Source organism: Melanotaenia boesemani, chromosome 19 (genome assembly GCF_017639745.1).
Source record: "Melanotaenia boesemani isolate fMelBoe1 chromosome 19, fMelBoe1.pri, whole genome shotgun sequence".
NCBI classification, from domain to species: Eukaryota; Metazoa; Chordata; class Actinopteri; order Atheriniformes; family Melanotaeniidae; genus Melanotaenia; species Melanotaenia boesemani.
Genome location: NC_055700.1, coordinates 13099827 through 13115878, shown reverse-complemented (window position 1 = coordinate 13115878; position 16052 = coordinate 13099827).

The window sequence follows — 16052 nt, the reverse complement described above, 5'->3', positions numbered from 1 at the left end:
ACTTCTAAGAATAATCCCTGAGGTTGCAACACTTTTTCATCTTTTTCTAGAGGACCAGATGTGGCCCTTGAAGTTTCTTTGATGTGCTCTTCTCAGCGGGCCATAAGGGGGAAATCCAAGGTCACATAAAGGAACTGGTGATTTTAACTCCAGCAGGTAAGAAAGGAGCTTTTTAAAGCTGAAGCTTTTCCCATCATTTATTGATTTATGGTACTGTTTTGGAAGTCTCCAGACTAGTTCAAATTAGTTTTCTTTTTCCTAAAAAAATATCCCAGTGTCTACAATTTATCTTTAACTGAGGTGTCTGTGACTATAAGAATGGTAGACCAGAGAAGTCAAAGACACTGGCTTACAAGTACATGTTCAATTAAGTAAACAAAATGGACCTCCCAGTTTCGTTGTTCTTCTGAAAGTCTGAAACACACAAATAAGAAAAACAGGAAAATCTATAAATAATGTGGAAAAAGAACATACTATTTTAGAGCTGTTTAATTGACTTTATTCAATGTCTTTGACAAACCTTTCAGTTTATGCCAACAATATTTATTTGCCTCCCAGTGCAGGCGTGAAAAAAAACAGCTCTTATCATCATGTCATACACTCACTGTCATTATTCATTCACATAACTGACAGCTTGCCATTTAATTTTCATAACAATGGGAAGGGGCTTAAATGACTTCTTCATAGTGTCACAAATGTCCACCAAGATAATGTGCTTTCCTGTTTGTTGCTTACTGACCAATAGCTGTGAAAGAGCAAGTACTTTAATATCACTAAATAGTATAGCCTCCCTTCAAGCTAAGTTTTTCATCTTTGAAGTATTGTTTTCATTTGAAACTGTGTTTTTAGGTTCCATTTTTTCAGTTTCTACTTTTCCCTCATAACTATTGAGATCCTGTATAACATTTTTAGAAATTTGTGATGAAAATAGGATACAGTTGTATTAAGGTTACTTGTGCTAATTTACTTCAGCACCCCGTTTCAGCCAGGTAACAGATGTGCATGATGCAATGAGGTCCTTCCTTGATATGTTGTTTGAAAAGGACAAAATCCAGACACTCCTATTGAATATACCTGATCGGGATTGTCATCCTATAGAAACTATTCTGATTACTAAACATCTAATTATGCTTTGACAGCTTCTTTGATTATGAATTATTTGGAAAGTAGTTAATTTTAATATTCCACAAGAGTTGTTATTATTTTTATTTATTTATTTATTTTTTTTAGAACTGGGAAAGGGAGCCGATGGGACCATTATGCACAGCACTTTAAACCATGGGATGCAAGCTGGAGGTGAAAATACAACAAATATTGTTTGTTTATGGTTTTTATTCAGGCAATATCATGACTATATTTTACTAAGACAACTTTTGGAAGTCAATTTTTTGTTGGTTGTCTTGGGGACAGGACATGTTACAACAAAATTCATTACCATTTTGCTGTGTATAGACAGCACAACATCTTGGTTTGGTGAAAAAAAAATTTAATTTTCACAAAAAAAAAAAAAAAAAAAAAAATCACATTTTAGACTAAACTGCTTTGTATTTTGCAGCATTGCATAAATGGACATCATTTTGATACACGATATGCAGTTTCTCTAATAACCATCAGAGGTTCAACATTTTTTTAAACATAATTATCCTGCATAAATGAACAATCAAAGGGTCGTTTTGGGGACATTAAGAAGACATTTTCCAATTTTTCCAACACTTACACAATTATATATGATTTAATGAGTGAATTAGGTTTTTCATAGCCTCCCTTCAGAGAAGCAAAATTCCATTTTTTTTTCTTACTCTAACAAATGTCTTTGAAAAGTTGGAGAAATGACAGAATAAAGTAATTAACCCTGCACTAGAGAGTATAATCTCTCTCTTTCTCTGTCTCTCTCTCTCTAAAGTATACTTTGGTAGAATATCTGATAAAAACACTACTTTACTGCCTCTTTGACAAATACCTTTGATAATATGTGAGTGTATATTAATGTAATAGTTTGTCTTCTACACCAGTTTTACTCAGTGTACATGAAGTTTAATCATTATCATATGAATAAATTGTCCGGGTGTGTATCTAACTGCTTGTATGTTATCCTATACATATGTTAACTCATGCTTATCTATGTGTCAGACATTTTATCTGCTCATCTGGTGCCTTTTGTCTGCCTCTGTACATTCATCTATTTGAAACAGTGTCTCAGCTGGTCAGAGTCTCAGTGGTGGGCTCTGAGACATCAGCCATTTTTAGGCCCCTTTGCATCGGCCAACTGAGTGTTGTCATCAAAAACTGACCTCTGGGAATCTTGTCCACTTTCCTGACACGTCTTTGAGAAGCTCACACTGTCGTATACGATATGTGATGGTTTTGTTGCTGGTACTGCTGCCAGACATGGGATCTCTTTGCAGGGTCAATTATTTTCAAAGGAAATATGTAGTTACTAGATCCGTGGAAAGCAATTTGAATTTCGACTAAAGAAATATGGGCTGTGCCAACTAATGCTTGTAAACTGGTTTATCATTTGAGTGTCCTGGCTGAAATTTCTTACCAGACATTTAAGCCTGATTTGTGTATCTGTATGTAAAATTAAAATGTAAAATTCTACAAGTTAAATAAGAGTACTTTACAGAACATTCAATTTCCATATACACAAATTATCTAATGTGTAAGACACAATATTTCAGCTGTCAGTAATCCCCTGCCAAGATCATTAGACATAATTTCTTTCTCTACTTGACACCTGTGAAGTTTTATCATCATACTTTGCACTGATTCACTGTAATTGTTGTTTGCATCTAGACAGAAAGACATATAAAACAGCTAAAGTATGGTATTTTCACTTGGTGCATATTCTGCCATGATAGAATCAAGCAACACAGCCTCACAAAGTGAAAACAATACCAGCCTTGCTATCACAGCCGGTAGTATAGGTTGAATCTGATTACAGCACAGCTGGCACATATGACAGCATTTCCTTTGAAACGATTAGTTCTTTGTATAGCCATGTGAAACCATCAGGTATCTACCATCTGAAGTTTCTAATTTAACTATTACACATGAGAGTCAACTTTTACTGTCACTGTGATTTAATATCAAAAAACCTTCACCAGGTTATTTTGAAATGATCCAACAAATGTGTGCATTCACTTCAACATCACACTGATTGTCTAGGATTCATATTTCATAAAGCATCCAATCACATGCAGATTAACATGCAGGCTTTAGACACACTGGGGAATTCACACAGTATAGTTCTTCACCAAAGTGGAAGCACTTATAATTGCAGCAGTTTAAATTCTCTCTCAGCGCTACAAAGCTGACCTCCCTCTAGACACTAATTTCTGGCTTAATATGTATCATTACATTGGATTGGTAAGGTGCCACAGCAGAGTGTATCACCTGTTTTGTTCCATGGCAGGTAAAAACTATCTACTGAAGAAAGACATTTCACATACTGAATAATTATGCGTAAGTTGTGATTAACAACACAGTGCAAAGTAATAGTTGTTCCCACTGGAAAGCAACTATTTCATCAATAGTTTGACAGGAAGGGACAATCTTTTGAAAGCACTGAAATGAATAGGTATTACTTTTTTTTAATGTCATCCATTCATTCATTCATTCATAAAATTTGGGTTAATTTACCAGACCATAAGACTTGCATTGCTCTCATCCAACATCTCTTGTTCAACACTGAGTTTGTCAGGCTTTAACTGAAATGGTTCACATTATATGTATATTCTGTAATATTAAGGAGTAATAATTAAATTATAAATAAAACTTTATACATTTTGAATTACTGTTTAGACAAAATGTAAGTATTGTAAAAGTATTTTACCTTCCCTGCCTGACCTATAAAGACTTCTCAATCTCCATTTTCACTTCTTCCTTTTTCACCTTGTACATGGATTGTGATTCAAATTATATAGTGAATTAAGAGTATAACTTAAGCCATGAACCATGCACTTGCCAGTGGATAGACCCTTTAAATCATTAGAAATGCAAACTGTTCGGCACACTGTTGCAGACCTTAATTTCATGAGTGCTGTTGCTTGTTTCTCATCAATATCACATAGGCTAAGACATAATAAGCTATGTGAGGTCATAATTTCAAAAGCTCTGCAATCCTCATTAAGGCTCAAGTGGGAAATGGTTTTTTTGTCAGAGGAAATAACCTAAGGTCCATAGTAAATGTGATCTAATATTTTAATGGAACACATATGTCAAGAGTGCATTTCTTGAATGCAGCAGAAGAGATGGATGTGACACAGTAGGAATTAAAGTAGTGCAAATCTGACCTTGATCATAGAGTGCAGTGGTTGCTGTTTCTGCTCCTGCAAATGCAGTCAACATCAGAAATATGGATATAATAAAAACTTTAGCAGAACTGTAATTATGTTTGGAGGAGGTGGGCGGTGGTGGGGTGGGGGGGTTATATAAACACATTGCATAAATGTAAAACGGTCCAATTTTAATGAATCGCAATCTATAGTATATAACCACCATCTACATGCTAGAGATAAAACGTAAAGTCTTAGAATGAATTTAAATAGTTTTTAAGAAAATCAGTTTAAATTTAAACATTCAACAAAATCACCTTCTCTAATCACACCCCCCCAGCTGCAAATCAAAACCCAACTGCAACTGACTTGATAGCTTAATAAAATAACTAATGCAAGTGAAAAAAAATTGTCCTCAATATACTTAATCATTAATACAGATTTAATAAATATCATGATGCACTTACACACTGATGAAACAGTGACAAATCAAGTACGTGGAACTTCATGCAGCCTAATAGGTGCTGGGAGTTTTGTTGATCTTATGAAGAGACACTAAGTCTGTTGTTGTCATTGGCAACCATCTTATCCACTTTGTAACCAGTAACATGATAATTAATTTTCATGAGACTGGCAGCTTTAGCTAAGTAGAAACTTTAGTATTTCAGTCATTTTATCATTAGTCGTGTTTTGTTATATGTTTTTTATAGTCATCTACAGGATATCCGGGTCCATTGGACCCAGGGATGATAAAAGTATTAAAAATGCAAAATTTGTTGCTAAATTCGAGCCCCGACACTTTCTGCTGCTCTGTTTTGCGAGAACCAATTTTAATTTTCTCATATTCTCTCCCAGCTGCAAATTGTGGGTAGGGCGCAATAAATATAACCTGCCACTATGGTTCTTTATCACAAGTGATCAAGATGGCCAATTATTTGCTCTGTGTTTCTTGCAACTTGTTTATGAAGAGAGCGGAGCTTTGATAAGAAGAGATTTCACAACATAAGGATCACATCTCTGAATATCAGTCTGACAGTGACTTTGAAGAAGAGGTTGAAATTGGGCATCACCTACTTCCACAACCAAGTCAAGACACACGACCAGCGTATAAGCAGCCTCCCCTAGGACCATAAGAAACCCACCAGCAGTTAGCAAATAAATAATATGTAAACAGAATTGTGAAACTGAATGATCTTTCCCAACAGATGTGCCATCCAACATTGCCACCAGCGTGATAAGAATGCAATCAAGGCTAGGACGGACAAATAACTCATTCAGAAAAGTATTCTTGATTGTACTAAGTTTGAAGGAAGCCTCATTCTTTGAGAAAGGTGAAAAAAGATGGACTAAATCCAAAGAACCTCTATGGGATGCAGAAACTGGCAGATTACTTTTCTGTCATCATGAGAATGTTTCTGGAGAAGACTACTGGTGTCCGTCCCAACCACCTGATCTACAGAATCAACATCTGCAGAGCCTGAAGTGTGTGATGGTGTTGCAGTTTATGTCAGACATACCTTGCAAAAAGATATTTTCATTATTTTTTGTGTGTTGCCAGCAGCAACAAAAAGAAATGCTGCAAAGTTTGGGGACCCAAGATGGAAATAACATTGCACTTGAAACACACATTAAAGCTAATGTGTTGTATTGGGTGGTATGAAAAGGCAATGTATTCAGAGGGGAAATTTAATGAAGTTCAAATTGCTTCATATCTAAATTAGCAGAATTTTCTTTTAACTGGTATTAGGCTCTTTTTTTAAAAATGACATCTTCTCAAATAACAAACAAAAATTAGTACTATTTGAATTCATAAATTTGATATAAGGAAGGTCAAGGACAAATGATAAACATATATGCTCCGCTTATAATACAGCAGGTCCACCAGACCCATGAACACTGTCTGAATAACACAAATATGAACATCACATGGACCCACGATGGACTGGTGACTAGTCCAGGCTATACCTGCCTCACCTCTACTAAGTGCTGAGATAGGATCCAGCCTCCCCATGACCCTGAATCAGAATAAGCTTTATAGAAAATGAAGGAATGAATGAACACCACAGAAAGATAAAGGTTATTTAACTTATTTATTCATAATTGTTATTTCATAGATTGTCGTTGGCCCACCTCCATCAGCAAGTGCACACTTCTCATGACCCATTACAGTTTGCTTAGCTTAATGGGCTTTGGGTTGAAGATGCCAATCATTTACCTGCTTTAGAGAGCCCAGTCTTTAGATTTCTCAAGTATTTTAATACAATTTAGCTTGCCTTGCTATGTGAGAAGCTCCATGGATTCAAGGTGGATACCTCTCCAACCAACTTAGTAACAAAAGAAAACAAGCACTGTTTACATCCTGGGAGAAGAGGTGGAGGTAGTGGAGGAATATAAGTACCTTAAAGTTCAGCTAGACAACAGACTGGACTGGAAATGCAATAGAGAAGACATCTACAAGAAGAGACAGAACAGACTCTGCTTCTTAAGGAAGCTGAGATCATTCTATGTCTACACCAAGATGTTGCAAATCTTCTATAAGTCTGTTGTGGAAAGTGCAATCAGCTTTGCAGTCATTTGTTGAGGCAGCAGCATCTGAAATCAGAGACTTAATGAGACTGAATAACCTGATCAAGAAGGCTTGTTCTGTGCTGGGGATAACTCTGGAGACACGGGCGCTGGTTGGCCAGAAGAGAATGCTGTACAAGCTGCTGAAAATAATGGATGATTCTTCACATCCGCTACAGCTACAGAACACAGCGAGAGAACAACAAAGTGTGTTCAGTGAGAGACTTGAGAGAATGAGACTCCAATGCAAGACAAAAAGATACAGGAGGTCATTGCCCTCTAGAACAAGCCTTGATCATCTAATTAATTGTTATAATTAACATGTATTATACCATGTTGTAGATCTTGACCTTTTTTTTGTCACAGAAAAATTTGCCACAATGCTAATGTCTCAACAATGTCAAGTCCCATTTCTTTAGCTTAGTAAGCTCCACGTGCATGCTCAGGATGGGGGATTTAATTGAAGAAAAGATTCAGTGCAATCCGTTGGTTTCTTGAGTTTCCATTATTTATTTATGAATTGGCTTAAATGAACTCAGTTTTCATAAATTAGACTAATTAGGAAATATTGAATTGCATTATAATTACACTACAATGAATTGTATTGAATTGAACTCTGACTGTTGTATGTGCTTTGAGATGACTGTAAGTTGGCTCTATACAAATATTTAAGCTAATGTGTTCTGGACTGACTGTCTGCTGGGGTTAAAAAGACATGGTAACTATATATTTTTTTCTTCTTTGACAAGTAATGCGCACATGCAGATACTATAAAATGTCAACAATAACCAATTATGCTTGACTAATATTATTATTATTATTCCAGTATTGGCATGTTGTTCAGAATGAGCCACAAGAAGCAACACATCTATAAGGGCAAAGAATCTATCCACTCCTTCAAATATTCATTCATCAAGGCACTCAGGAGGAGTAAACAACAGAGCTGCATCCCTCCTGAGCAGTGCTCTGTGGTTGCAGCCAGCAGTGGGGGCAAACCATTATGTTCCTGCATGCTCCCTGTCACAGGCAAAGTGACAACACCCAACAGTTTCCTTGTCATTAGTTTAGTCTCATAAAATCCAAGTAAAGCAGCTGGTATTGGTCTCTACTCTGTGTATTAGACCCATATGCACTGCATCACACACAACAGCAGGATAGTAAAGATCTTTTTCTGGACCGGGGTAAAAGCACAGCTTTGGTTGCAATAGTAAAAAAAAGCAGATGGGTTATTGAGTAGGCCAGTTAAAGAAAGGATTGACTGTCAGTTTAAAAAATGAAACAGTGATCTGATGTTGATTATAACAGTGTAATGATGTAGTGTTTGGACTGTACACTGACCCACTCTCACATCATCAATACATCGTTTTCTGCAGTAAAAAAAATAAAAGATCAGTTATGACTTTAATGTAGAGGACTGTGGATGCTACAACTGAACACAAATGTACACAACTTTCATATTATTTACAACATATTTTGACTGTATTTTACATGCTGCTGTAAGTAGATTATTATTATCAGTGTTGTTCGGTACACAAGTTTTAGGTTTGATTGTGCGAACATCACGACTAAACAAATACGGCTTTGGTTTTAAAATAAGTGAAAATCTCTTTTTTTATTTGTTTATTTTTTATTTAATCTAAGCTTTTTGTTCACTCAATAGGCCATGCCTCTAACATCACTTCGTCCTATGTTCCTGTACTGATTTCACATGCTTTCATAGTAAAATGTAAATGCCAGTCACAGATAATTGCTTAGTAAAAGAAGATTTCACCTCATTTCATGCATTTGTATTTCATTTTGTCTATTCTATTTGACGTGGATGTATTTATTTTTTTATTTATTTATTTAATTTACTTATCCCTAACAAGTGCATGGAACTGTTTTTTTTTTTTTTTTTCCAGCTTCCCACTTCCTGAACACCGTCTGATACAACATCTTTACAAAATAGTGTACTTTTCCAGTATGTTATGATTTTTTATCACCTAATCTGCAACAAACGTACAATTTACCGAATGAGTTTGATGATAGCTGTGAGTCTGGAGAAAAAAAAAGAAATGAAAAAAATGAAAAAAGAAAACTACTGATGGTCAAACGGGAGTCCTAAAGCAAAATGAAAACAAACTTCAAACAGCTATTATTTCTTATGCTAGCACGATATTGTTGAAAATTGTTGGTATGGCAATCACAGGAACAACATTGCTGAGTTTTATTCCATTAACCATTAAATCGAGTTTGTAGAGAAAGCTTTCTTAAAATTGTCAAGTATTATATCAGGGATATATATTATATTAAGGAATAAATCAGAATAAACTGTGCAGTGATTACATGATTTTTTTTTTGTTAGTCCTGTTACTTATACTTATGTAAATAAATTTGCCTGTGGACTCTTTTTTTTCATTGTCTTCTCATTTCGAGAATTTAATAAATATTAGTTAAAGGTCTTCACATATATAATGTATGTTTCAGAAAGGTCTTTCACGTAAATGTTTAAGGCTCAGAACTTATAGAAATGAGAGATCCAGATCAAAAAGAAAACTAAGAGATTTAAAAGCATTCCTCAGACATGTAAGCTAGTTCTTGTCATAAGTTCTCTTTGACAAGGGCTTCTAAAATTTTGAGAAGGTGTTAATTGAGCAATCATCCCACTCTGAAAAACCAAAGAAAGCTAGAAATTTGAAAAGATGTTTACAGTTCTTGCATTTCTTAAATATTTTAAAATACACATTAATTACAGTTTAAAGGTGCAGCGTGTAAAAAAAAAAAACAAAGTTCAATGGCAATAAAACTGTTATATATCACTAACAACTGTGTTTCTATTTGTATCTTTTAAACACTTTTAGTATAGTCAGTGCAATAAACACTTATTGCACTCATTGCAACACTAAAACTAACGAGACCCTATCAGAGCATATTACAATTTAACACTTTTATGTTTGCTATATGTTCTATGGCTATCAAATGCTCATGGATTCCCAGAAATTCCCGGAAAAACCTTCCCTAAAAGCCTTTCAGAGGTATGTATCTTGCTTGATATTTAAATGTGCTTATTTTTCCCAAGTGATGGAAGAAATTCACTTCCAACAAATTCCAATTCATGAAAAACCCAAGGACAGGAGCAAATATAAAAGCAATAAAAGATATCCAGGAGATAGGCCCTATCTCCAGTCATCACGCTGCAAAGCATGCATCATGCTTTTGTCCTTGAGACATTTTCTTCTCTCTGCTCTCTCTCTAATGCTTACCCTATCATATGAAAAATGTGATTAAACTGTTCTGCAGTAGAAAAACTACACAGATTTTCCCAGAGCTATTATTTTTTTTTAAGCTGCTGATACAGCTGCCTACACATGGATTACACCTTCTCCTCAGTATTTTATTATTTTGATCCTTGTTTTCACCATTATTTCAAGAACCTACAGCAGGAATCCTTGGCCATAGTTCAAGCTGCTAACATTTTAAACGTCAGTTTCAATTTTATACCACTTATTGAAATTTAGGATCACGGAGAAGCTGGACCCTATCCCAGCAATTAGAGACAGGGTACACCATGCATCATATTAGCCGCTGAACCAGCAACCTTGCTGTGAGCCCCCACTGCTGAGTGCTCTAGACATTTTTAACATTTTATAGTGAAATTTAAGAAAAAAAACATTCTAACCAGTGGTAAATTCAGAGGGAAATACAAAGATTGTAGTATTTTGTGGCTACAATAATGTGGGATTCAATTCTCTGTAGGAGCACGTAAAACATTTTATCGAGTTACAACAAATGTCTTTTGAGCACACAGAGAACTATTTCCAGTATTTCTTAGTAATGTGCTACAAGTATTTTAGGTCAGTGTGAAATAGTGTAAAAAGAAATCATGAAACCATCTGTACATTAGTCACTTTGCGATGCTTCAACTTAAACACCTATATGCATGTGAAATGCCAACAAGATGTGTTTGCAATTTATTTATTTTTCTACAAGGGATTTTAAAATATTGTCCCCAGAAACTTGAAATTAAAATGGGTAGATTTAGAACATGAATCACATAAATCACCACCAATAAGAGAGCAAGACACCAAGGGATGAAAGCAGAAGAGAGGTGGAATGAAAAAAAAAAACAGTAACAAAAGAAAAATTGTCTCAGAATAAATAAATAAATAAAAAAATAATAGAAATATTGTAAGGAATGTGCAAAATGAGGGCCAGAAAGACTCAAGGAAGGTTGACTGAATAAAACAGCGGTTAATAATAAATATGATGCTACTATGATCAATTATTTGGTTTTCCTTTTCACTCAAAAGTGCCATCCCTCACCGTCCAGTGCTGTGTTGTGTTTTGGCACCAATCTGGAAAACTGTTACTGGCTAAGAAAAGAAAAAATCTTTTTGGACAAATGGAAAGCAGAAATTGAAAGGCTGTAAATAAAACTTTAACCTGGACCTGGTCTCTTTTTTCCCCTGTTATGTAAGAATGTAATGCATAAAAAAAAAAAACCCTGAGTGTATGTGTGTTTTAAAAGCAAACCAAGCAAAGTCTTTACTCCAAACCACTTAGTGGAAATTGAGAAATTTGCCTGTCATCTTAGGTAACGCTACAAAGTGGATTAGTGTTCCAGCACCCGAGGAGGCAATCCTATTTAAACCACTATCTGTGTATAGAATGCAGCGGCTAAGATAATAGGGAGAACCACTGTCATCAAAGTCAAATCTGTTAAGGTCAGTTTTCAAAGTGCATGTTTTAACAGCAAATGGCAGCACCAGAAGAATATTCACTCAAATCTGTTCATACTGAAAGGTCATTTACTGGCTCAAGATTAAAGCTAAGCACCTATTTCATCTGCTACTCTATTTTTTTTTTTTTTTTTTTTTTTTTTTTTTGCCACCATGCTTCTCATATTGCATATCTAATTGCAAGCTTTTAGTGCCCATTTTCCAAACCCTCTCAGGCAAGGTGTTAAAAATGCACCTACTAACAACACTATTGTTTCATTTACCAGGTTAATTAAGGTGTATGCCAGGCCAGTGTGCTTCCTTTGGCAAAGGCTTAGACCACCATAGGTTCTAGATAAAAATACACCATCAATCTAAAATCTGGAAATCATTTGTATTTCTTAAGAAGAAAGAGAACTTTGGAAAGCATTGATTTAGAGCAGCTGTAACACAACAGATCTGACCACATGAGACATCACATAGCTTGCACATGGGAGAACAAAAGAACAAAAGCTAAAGACACGTATATCAAAAACTTTATCAAACCAGTGGTCAGTAAATTTCACCAGCTATTGTTAATTTAAAGCTTTTTGTTTTTACAGTATGAGGGTCATGGTTTTCCTGGCATGATACATGTAGGCATTTTCAAACAATTGTATACCAGAGCTGCACATTAAAAACAAGAAAATCAAACAAATAACTATCAGTGTTCTTTTTCTGTGAAAATATATACCAAAAATAAATTACATGGCATTTATTTGGCTTATTTATCTATTTGCAAGTAGCTAACAACTTCTGTATTTATAAATGAGATGAAGTATCAGACAGGGACTACATAGAACTATAGTTCAGGATAAAAATATATTGTTACTGACGTGTATTGTTCCCCATATACATTATGTAAATTAAATTTTTACAATGCACAGTATGAGTTGAGTGCCAGTCTCTGAAAATGTCTGCTTGTCATTATTTTGTAAGAATTCCTCAACATAAAATGAGGGGAAATTACAAATATACCAGATTTATGCAGAGATAATGGACCTGTACAATGCCTTTGCACAAATATGTCTCTCAATTTATGCAGCAAAGCTTAGCAGCAGTTTCAAGAAGCTGCAACTAAATTTAAATTGAGCTTATATTTTCCATGAAATTGTAAAAAGTCTCATTCTCAAACCTCTGATATTTTTATGCCTTACTGAGAATTAAATATGGGTTTAGGAGATTTGCAAATCATTGTGTTCTTTTCTCATTTACATTTTACACAGCGACCCAACTTTTGAGGCATTGACTTGTATTATATACACATACATAAGTCCTTCAAGGCAGTACTAGAGGTTAGCTTTACTAGGGTTATACTCTATATTGTACCACTCATGTCTATCCATCAATCCATGAGTAAAGTCCAAATTCATTTATATACCTGTTTGCTGCTTTGCTTGTCATCATTAGACTGGATCATTATTCTTATTGAATTAAGAGGGAAATTGCAGTAATTAGAAATGAGGCATGTTAATGTCAGATTGTTCTGAAGGTAATAGCAATGTTTTATATGCAGCAATGTAAACCAGTGAAAGTACAAATATCACAATATAAACTTTTTTTAAAGTTTTTAAGTGCCTCTCAATCACCTATAATAATAATACATGTATTATAATACACATTATTCACCATGTTTTAAATGGGTGTCTTTTTTACTTGGTTTCACTTCAGTTCATCTTTTATTTGTATTGTTACAATTCATTTTGTCTTTGATTCAATCCCTCATTCTGAGCATGCACATGGCAGCTGGCGGCAGTAGAAAAAAAAAAAAAAAAACACAAACAAAAAACTCCCTTGTGACAAGAAGGAAAAACCTCAGGCTGAACCTGGCTCAGGGAGGGCAGGTATTTGTCTCCACTGGTTGGGGTGGAGAGGACAGGAAAGAGGAACCAACAGAAGCCAATGGTTTCATAAAAGAGGGGTCTAATAGTTGAAGGCGCTGCCTCCTATTCAACCCTGAAAGACTCTTAAGAACCACAAATAAACCTGCGGTTTGAGAGTGAAGTGCTCTGTTGGGAATATATGGAACTATGAGATCTTTGATATACAGTGGAGCTTGATCATGGAGAGCTTTATATGTTAGGAGAAGAATTTAAAATTTTATTCTGGACAGGAAGCCAATAAAGAGAAGCTAAACTGGATAAATTTTATCTCTCCTGCTAGTTTTCATCAGAACCTTTGCTGCAGCAGGAGTTTATCGGGGAAGATGTCATGAGAATGCCTTCTTCATCAACATTGCCTCGTTCACTTTGATAAAATTATATGGCTTGACACTTACAAGTGGCCTGGCTGTGGTGGTGCTAACAGGGGAAGGAGCAAGTGTTTCTCTTGATTGTCTTCACCAATAGCAACTGCATCCAACTTGTGTATAGATCAAAATGATGCCCTTTTTTTAAAGCATTGAAAAGGCTGTCATTGTTTTATATATAGTACTTTACAGAGAGCAATGTCTCTTAAGATTTTAAGAGTACAAAGTTTTGCCTTGGATGGCCATAGAGGTTAGGTTTACTAGGATTATGTTTAACGTTACTAATTCAGTGTCCTTATGTTGGCTTCAATAATATGGAGTATATCTATTCTGATGTGTGTAGAAGGCCACAGTGGTAAGCTAGAATAAGTGACAGTAAGGAGCAAACATTTTGTCTGAGACAAAAACTCCATTTCCCTTTATTTGTTCTAGACATCCAATTTTAAAAATCCTCACTTCCATAAATAGACAAATGGATATGTACATGCATACAGGATGAATGAAATTTGAAACAGGATGTAAGGCAAACATGATACAGAGCCAGGAATCCACAAGCATTTGGGAAATTGTTTTAGACATTCTAAAATCACAGAGAAATGCACAAACTGTGCTCTGGCAGAGGTTAAAGCACAGGCTTCTGAATCAATCTCATTGAGGAAAAGGCTCTTTGCTTTACTGTTGCTCCAGTGTCAGCATTAAGAAGAGTGCTTCCTCTAACCTTCTCTCAACCCAATCCACTCCACCCCCTTCTAAATCCTTAAACCATGACAATGAACTGGATTCATGGGGGCTTTATAATGAAAGGTCACAATATTCTCAGACCCAGCAAGAGGCAAGGTTCAGTTATGTCAAATTATGTTGTGGCCTGTGGCAGGCCAAAACAAAATTACATAGAAGATTGGATTCAGCTGAAGCCTTGGTTGTTCGAGGGCTTATGCTTTAAAATTAAGATAAATGTAGACAAAGAGCAGAGTGTATTCAGGAAAAGAATGGGAACCTTCCATAAAATACATGTCTTGGAACAACACTGGCACATGATTATAGTAAAACAGGTCAGCAGCGTTTTGTTTGATTAAAACAAAGTGCTGAATGTGATATTACTTTGTCTTATCAGCTGTCATTGTCAAAGAACTATCTTTGCAGAAAATACATTACATAATTTCAGAGTACCTATGCTTAGCAGTTATCTTTAAAAGATAAAAAAGGAAATCTAAAAATCTCTTTGAAGCAGTGTGGGAGATATCTGCAGTCAATTGCATTACCATCTTGTGGAAGGTCCATACTGATTCCCAAGACCGATGTCAGAGCAAAAGATATCATCCTCAAAGGGCACCCTTCAAAGGGCGATCCTTACATGTAATTGCCCAACCTCGTCAGAGTTGTACTGATAAAGACCATTTTCAAGGTTGCGTTATCTGGTTTTAGATCAATCAGAGATCATAGAAATCTATTTGACTGTTTTTCTGTATTTTTAATCATTTAAGGTTCAATTTTATGTGCTTTATGACAGATTAATCCATACTGAATTGTACTTTTCCTAGAGTAGGGGTCTGCAACCCGTGGCTCTCTGGACCTTTCACAATAGCGCTTAGTACATGGCTAAACATGTTTTTTTTTTTTTTTATAATATGGCCAGAACGACAAATGTGGGTTTTTAGCAATCTTTCAGTTTTTTTTCATGGAATAATTGTATTAAATTTCCTCAACATAATGACACTAAAAGTACCAGTAGTCATTTTGAGCAAAAATCACCACCCTGTTATATTTTTAACTGCAACAGGTAGGGATAATGTGATGTGGTTGTGATTTTATAACTTGATTTGCCCTATTTGTAACGTTCTCATAGAATGACTCAAACAGTGATGCATGTCAGGCAGATTTTCTTTCCCCTCATTTACAGGATATTTATTTATTCTTTGTTTTGTCTTTTCACACTATTGAGATAACTTGCCAAATGGTTAAAGCTATGATGACGATACAGAGTAGGTGTGGCAAGAAGATTGAAGAATAAGACCATTTGCAGGGTTTAGTTAGCAAAAAAAAGAGTGTTCCATTTGTTTTGACATTCAGCACAGCAAACTTTTCAACTTCCATCTGTGCTCTCCCTCCAGTCTGTTTGGCAGCACCTCCTTTAAACCCCCTCTCAGTTCAAATAAGCCTATCACAGCAGACTTCCAGAAAAAATAAGTCAACAGGATCATTAACAGAACATGATTATATTGAAAC